This window comes from Amia ocellicauda, chromosome 14 (genome assembly GCF_036373705.1).
Source record: "Amia ocellicauda isolate fAmiCal2 chromosome 14, fAmiCal2.hap1, whole genome shotgun sequence".
Taxonomy (NCBI): Eukaryota; Metazoa; Chordata; class Actinopteri; order Amiiformes; family Amiidae; genus Amia; species Amia ocellicauda.
In genome coordinates this window covers 17948358-17955605 of record NC_089863.1, presented here as the reverse complement: position 1 = coordinate 17955605, position 7248 = coordinate 17948358, and positions in this window count along the sequence as shown.

The window sequence follows — 7248 nt, the reverse complement described above, 5'->3', positions numbered from 1 at the left end:
ATTATTCCCTACGGAGAGACATTCAAATAATAATGTGAGTTTGTGCATGAGCCCCCACAATGTTGCAGCAACACCACAAATAAATTAAGTGGTCTTTGTGGAACCAAACCCTGCTTTCCTGCCAAAGGTGATCTCCCCTTTCCATGTTAATGTTAGTTGATGGATTTCTTTACTCTTCCGATTTTTTGCAGATGAGGAGAGCCAGTTTCCCTCGTCATAGTTCTTCATAGTTTTCACTCTGAGTTGACAGCCTATGTCTTTTTTCCTTTGTTATATCATATAGCAAATAGCAAATTGTTCAAAGAAAAAAATTATCTAAATATAAATATCCTTCTCAAAACATTATTAAAAAAATACAGGCACTCCTAGAATTTCTAATTAATTAAATCTGATAGAAGTATCTACCCACTGATATTTTACATTTTTCAGTCATTATGAACTCTTAAGTGATTATCCATGACTTCCTGTTAAACTGCAGTATAAAAATTAGGTGACACGCAAACCTAACTCCCTTAGTTATCTATCAAGATGGGGAAGGTCAGGGAACACACAAATTAAATGAGAGAAAAGGTTGTTGATCTTCATGAATCAGGTCATTAAGAAATTGAAATCAATGGGAGCTGTGATGAACCTGCCTTGAACAGGATCCACGTGTATATTGCCTCCACGCACAATGAGGAGGATGTTTCAAGAGATTTAAAATTCTACATGGATCATAGTTACAGACAGTTACAGTTTTTGTGACACATCATTCTTTTTAATATTAATTTTATCCCAAAAAGTGTGCAGCAGCTCCACATCCCCAATGATCACACAGAGTCCGGCTCAGGTCAAGACTTCACACTGCTGTGTTGACACAGAGAGATACAGCGCTCTTCAGCCAGAGTGACTCATGGAAACACTTAATTGGCTTGGTCCCCCACTTGCCTTGCATCATCCTGTAATCTGACACCTGCCTATCAAAAGATCTCTCAAGCTGCTCATTGGTCCAATACCTCCCTTAGTCGACTGAATATACCTCTTTTTGCATGATATATTTGGGGTCCATTCATCCAATAACTGTGCAAATCTGGCTCCAACAGTAGGAATAAAAGGTGAAGCACTAACTGATTTGTGAGGCACACTAAAAAAATTCAATATTCCAATATTGTGCAAGACTTGCAAGACTCTTTTTTGAGCAAATCGCATGTTTTGCGAGGCACACATTTTGCAAGGAAATTTCACAAAGTTTGAATATCGGGCCCATGCTATATACCTTTGATAAACCGTTCTGTAAGAGAATATTAGACATATAAATGCTTGTTCAGATTACATTATGAATCGGACTGAGTTTACGTTTAGTGAGCATGCTTGTTCTTGTTCTGCTCTTATGTAGCTGACTAATTCGATAACATGGTGGCAGTAAACAGACAGAACTGGTCTAATGAAGAGACAATGTATATAACAGAAATAAAGGGTGATTTATTGATCTGCTGTACAGGGTCATGACATTTTATGTAAATACCTCTGCTTCATTTTGTTGCCATCTGAATAGTAGGATGAGAGTTTGCAATTGCTGTGTCTGTCTTAATCGCAAGGACTAAAGCCAGCAAGATGCACAGAATGTGAGTAACATGTCTCTTATGTGAGAAAAGGCAAACTATGTGGCAAAATGACACTGCTCATGACATAAAGTAGCCTATTTGGGTTATTTGATTGACATGTAAACAGGTACCCACAATAAACCTCATGAATTTGCGATCGTGTAAACAGTTGGTTTGGAATGTCCATTTGGAATGAATTGATTCATAATGACCAAATATTGTGAATGTAAACATAGTTATTGTAGTATTACTGCTGTACATTGAACACAGCAAAGATCACCAGTGCGTTTTTATGCTGTGTGCTGACATTAGCTCCTTTAAATGTGGTGAGTGTACAGTATAATATCTACAGTAACTGACAGGACTGCCAGCACAGCAGGAGTTAGTGTAAAGTGTCATACAGCTGGGGTGATTTCTCAATCAAATTCACATCTGTGACCCCTCTCCAGGTCTATGCCCTAGTTCGACTCAGGGTGTTACTTTTATAAATCATCACAGCCCATTTCTCTTGAACATTTAGTGTTAACACAACATGAGCTGGCCAGGATTCAGCCCTACAATCTTGCACAGTAGAAAATAGAATAGTAAAAGTACAAAATGTACAGTCATGCACTGTACTTCACTTGTATTTGATCTTATATTATTGTAAAGAATACAGTAACATACAGGCCAATGTACAGCACTGTGTTACAGTGTGTGTAATTGTCCTGTTATAACCTGCAGTGGTCAATGTTCAGGCAGAGTCAAGACTTTATTCCGCTCTGTCGACACAGAGAGACACGACACTCTGTGGCCAGAGTGACTCATGGAAATGCTTAATTGGCTTGGTGCCACACTTGCCTTGCATCACCCTGTAGTCTTACACCTGCCTATCAAACAATTTCTCAAGCTGCTCATTCGTCTGACGCCTCACTTCAGCATTATGGTGGTTTATCCTCAACTTCCCCTTTTCAGAGGTGTTGTTCACTAGTTGCAATTCCCACGCCCTGAACTTCACACCTCACCTATTGCGAAACCTCTATTCTCCAAGTCTGCCTGGACTGTAATTTTGTGCAGTATCACAACCACTAGGTGGCAACAACTATGCCACCCTTAGTTATTGAGCAGGGGGACTCCCCAATATTTCTCCATACAAGGATCACTTATCTCGGCATACCAACACAGCAGGCAGTGGTAGAAAATAACAATGTTAATTAACAGTTTGCAACAAGGCAAGCAAATAGGAGCCCAGGGCAAGAAGTCTGGAGTAGAGAGTGATGGGACACCCGCAGGACCCACAAGACACACGGTTTCCCATGGGATGGAAAAAACATTATGTTCAATATTGTGAAATGGGACGGTACAGGAGTGAATCTCATGGGACAAGGTGGTACTGGGAAAAAAAATAAAGCACTCATGACGGACAAGAATGGGATTTAAGCTAACAGTAATGGACAGGTACAGGACTGTTCCCAACAGACAATCTTTTTAAAATTTTTTATATTACAAGTTATTAAACACTGCATGCTGAACACTGATACTATAAGTCACACTGTTTTCCTTTTAGCCAAGCAATATCTGATCTCGTAATTTTAAACAAATTCACTTAAGGAATGAAATACAGATTCTGACCATTAATGAATGCTCAGACGTTCTGCAAATTCTGTGCAGAATGACTAAAGTCTGCTTGTCACACCCCATGTAATCAGGGTGCAAAACTTAACAATGTTACAGTTTGAAAAGATGTAATGACTGGTGTTATGCTGAAAACAGACTATACTCTCCATGTAGCAATAATTGTGAAACATTTTATTTACATCCTGAACACTTGAAATATTTTCATATTTAATTTTACTTTATACTTATTTAAGAACATAAGAACATAAGGAAGTTCAACCCATCGTGCTCGTTTGGTGTCCATTAGTAACTAAGTGATCCAAGGATCCTATCCAGTCTATTTTTAAATGCTCCCAAATTGTTGGCTTCAACTACATCGCTGGGGAGTTTATTCCAGATTCTCTCTGTGTGAAAAAGTGTCTCCTGTTTTCTGTCTTGAATGCCTTGAAGCCCAATTTCCATTTGTGTCCCCAGGTGCGTGTGTCCCTGCTGATCTGGAAAAGCTCCTCTGGTTTGATGTGGTCAACGCCTTTCATGATTTTGAAGACTTGAATCAAGTCCCCACGTAGTCTCCTCTGTTCCAGGGTGAAAAGGTTCAGTTCCTCAGTGTCTCAGTAGGACATTCCCTTCAGACCTGGAATAAGTCTGGTTGCTCTCCTCTGAACTGCCTCTAGAGCAGCGATATCTTTCTTGAAGTGTGGAGCCTAGAACTGTCCACAGTATCCAGATGAGCTCTAACTAGTGCATTGTACAGTCTGAACATTACTTCCCTTGTTTTAAACTCTACACTTTTGACAATATACCCTAACATTCTGTTTTCCTTTTTAATTGCTTTCTTTGGATGGGGAAAGTAAGGAGTCCACATAAACTCCTAAGTCTTTCTCATACATTACTTCCTCTAGTTCTATTCTTCACATAGTGTAATTATAGTGAACATTTTTATCCCAGAGTCCAGATCATTAATATAGATTAGAAAAAGCAAAGGCCCTATTACTGATCCCTGTGGAACTCCACTAACAACCTCACTCCAGTTAGAAGCAACTCCTCTAATCGACACCCTCTGTTTCCTATACATCAGCCAATTCATGTTTGGATTGTTGGATGAAAACCAAGGATTTAATCCTACATGGACAGATTTCACTTTCACCACCAGCGCTGCTGGCTTGCCTGTATGTTTGATCTGTGGTGAGAAAATAGCAAACAACAGAAAATGCAACATCGAAAGACATTTCCGGAGCAGGCACACTGCATTTACAGAAACGTATGCTGCTGGGGATGCAAGGAAGAGAGTTGTTGAGGAACTGCAGCGAAAAACAGAGCAGAGCAGAGCAGAGGTACTTTTATGAAATGGATGTAATGGACACGACCACTGCTGCTAGTTATGTGGTAACCCAGGAGATAGAAAAGCGTGGCAAGCTGTTCGCAGATGGTGAATATATGACAGAATAATTTATTGTTCCTTATACTCCCGGCATTGAGGTACAAACATTTCAGGACTTTCCTACTAGCAGTTTCCCTTTATTTTCTTTCCTTAGTGGGACATCTCCCATTGTCAGAACTCCCTGCCCCCCTGTAGGGAGTGCTGGAGGGCTCTTATTTCATTGAGTCTTATTTCTGTGCCTATGTCGGAATGATTGCCATAAGGAACTCCATCCTATCCGCCACTATCATTGGACCCCAGTTCCTTTGTAGATTACTCCTGTGCTGCGGCTTTGACAGTTCTGTGCTGTGCCACAGGTGTCAAGCTCTCATTCCCTAGAAAACCTTCCAGTGTAGTGCACTCTGCTGTCCCTGCTAAACAGATGGATGGACTAATTATCATCCCAACAATACCCTCCCTGGCCAATAAATAATTGCCCTCTTCCCTGTATGATTGTGGCTTGACCCCCAAATTAGGTCGCTGGCACCGTTGCACTGGTTCTACTTCGGGGGCTACCGGCTCAAGCTCCACAATGGGCTTGGGTACTTCGGTGACCTCACCTTCAGCTACCTCTAGTCCAGGAGCTGGGGTATAGGTGTCACAGATATAAGTGTCGCTGGCAGTGCACCAAGCAGCACTCCAGAATTAATAAAATTATAATCAAAGGTGTGACTGCCAATGTGAAGACAGAGTCCTGCCTACAGGCTAGTAAGTAGCTAGAACTGGGCCAGAACTTCAACAACATCTTCTCAGACCACCAAACTGAAGTGAGAGGGGGACAACAAGGACTCATGGACCTCCTGTTCTTACAAGGGATTGCTGCCTACAGGAAGTCTCTGAAAACCATCCCAACCCTGAACCCTCTGCTCATGTTATATCCTGAATAACGTCCTCTCCTGATTCATCCAATCCCTGTCTCTGATAGTGCTATGGGCAATCTAGAATCGATGTCGACTGCTGCCCCACCAAACCAGGCCTGGCCAAACTGAAGGTAACTGTGAAGAGAGCAACAGAGCTGTGGAGCGACTATTTCAATGCCGACGGTGACGTGAAGATGTTCTATGGCAAAGAGAAGAGACCCCTGTAATTTGGGATGACAACATCAACTATGGCATAGTGGAATTCTCCATTTCCAAGCTCATCTGCTTTGAGGTGTCAGATCGGGACAGATTACCTCCTGGGAAAGTGAACGTGTGCACTCAATCACAGCTCCCTGTACATTTCCCACAGTGTGGAGTGTGCGCCCAGCCAGGGGGGAGACCACTGCCAAAGCTAAATCCAATCGCCCATGTCTGCAGACCAGGCTGCTCAAAATGTGGGCCACAACCTGATGCCCATCCTGAGTGCCCAGCAGAACCAGGGGCGCACCGCCCCGCCAACTACACCTTCAGCCATTAGGGCCTCAGCCTGGAAGGGGAAGCACGCGCACTACTGCCACATAATCACCCTGAGGAAAGATCCTCAAGACAGCTGCAGCAGAATTGGCTAGCAGCATATAGGAAACAGCTTTATAGACCCCATCCCGATCTCCCATCTCCTGCTGGTAGAACAGGCCATCCCCCCAGCTCTGACAGCAGCAACATCGTCCAGCTGGACACTTTCCTCCTTCTGTGGACCCTGTCCTTGTGGGTTTTCCAGTCATCCCTCTACTGTTTCCTGTACATCTCTCTCCCTCTGTATAATTATGTTCTATCCAACTCACTCAGGAATTATTTGTGCAGTTTCTTGTATTCACTAACTGTGCAATTACCTTCAAAAACAACTGATCCCAATATGAGGGGGTAAATGACAAATGATTCCTTCAGCAGAGTGGCTTGCTTTAAGCTCGCAATATAGAGCAGAATCTCACACAGTGCTACAGCAGGGAGTCTGTGTTGTGAACAGTTTGGCTACAATAAAGATGCATTTTCAAAAGTTATTATTGTTTCTTGTTTCATGCTTCTCACAGATTAAAGGCACCTGAGCTATTACTATTAAAGAGCTTAGGAGTGTGTGTGATGTGGGCAGGGTATCCAGGGAACTGATGGTGTAAAGTGGCACAATGGGGCAGCAACATGTTGTGCAAGAATACAAGCTGGGAGTCTCTGTTTGTGTGAGTATTATAGGGCACTGCTAGAGAGTGTATTTTATAACAAACCATATCTGCAATATACACTGTGGTGACAACATTACAGACCTGCACCCTCTCCTGTTCTCACTCACAAATAAGCAGAAAGTGGCTTCTGCTGATGCACTAAACCGTGACTGAGTTCAGGTTTGTGATGGGTAGGTCAAAGTTGTGAAGTGGTGTATGACTGTCTGTGTGAGAATGAGTGAGTTTGTGCGTAAGTGCTTGCCCGTGTGTGTGTGTGTGTGTGTGAGTACACGCGTGAGTACCAGAGAGAGCACTGAGTTGACACCGGTCTTGGCCTCCGATGCTGTTAGACTGATGTCATGTAATAAGGGTCAGCAGCCATTTAAAAAATAAATAAAAAAACAGCAGTAGAATCTTGGACTGAACCAATCCAATGCTGTTAATTTATGGACATAGTACAGCAACTACAGCACCACTTAAGTTCAAGGGTTTAAGAATAGATCATATTTAAAATCCACCAGTGGCAAGTACAGTAAACTATCTATACAACAAGTATAACAGCTTTGATATTGACA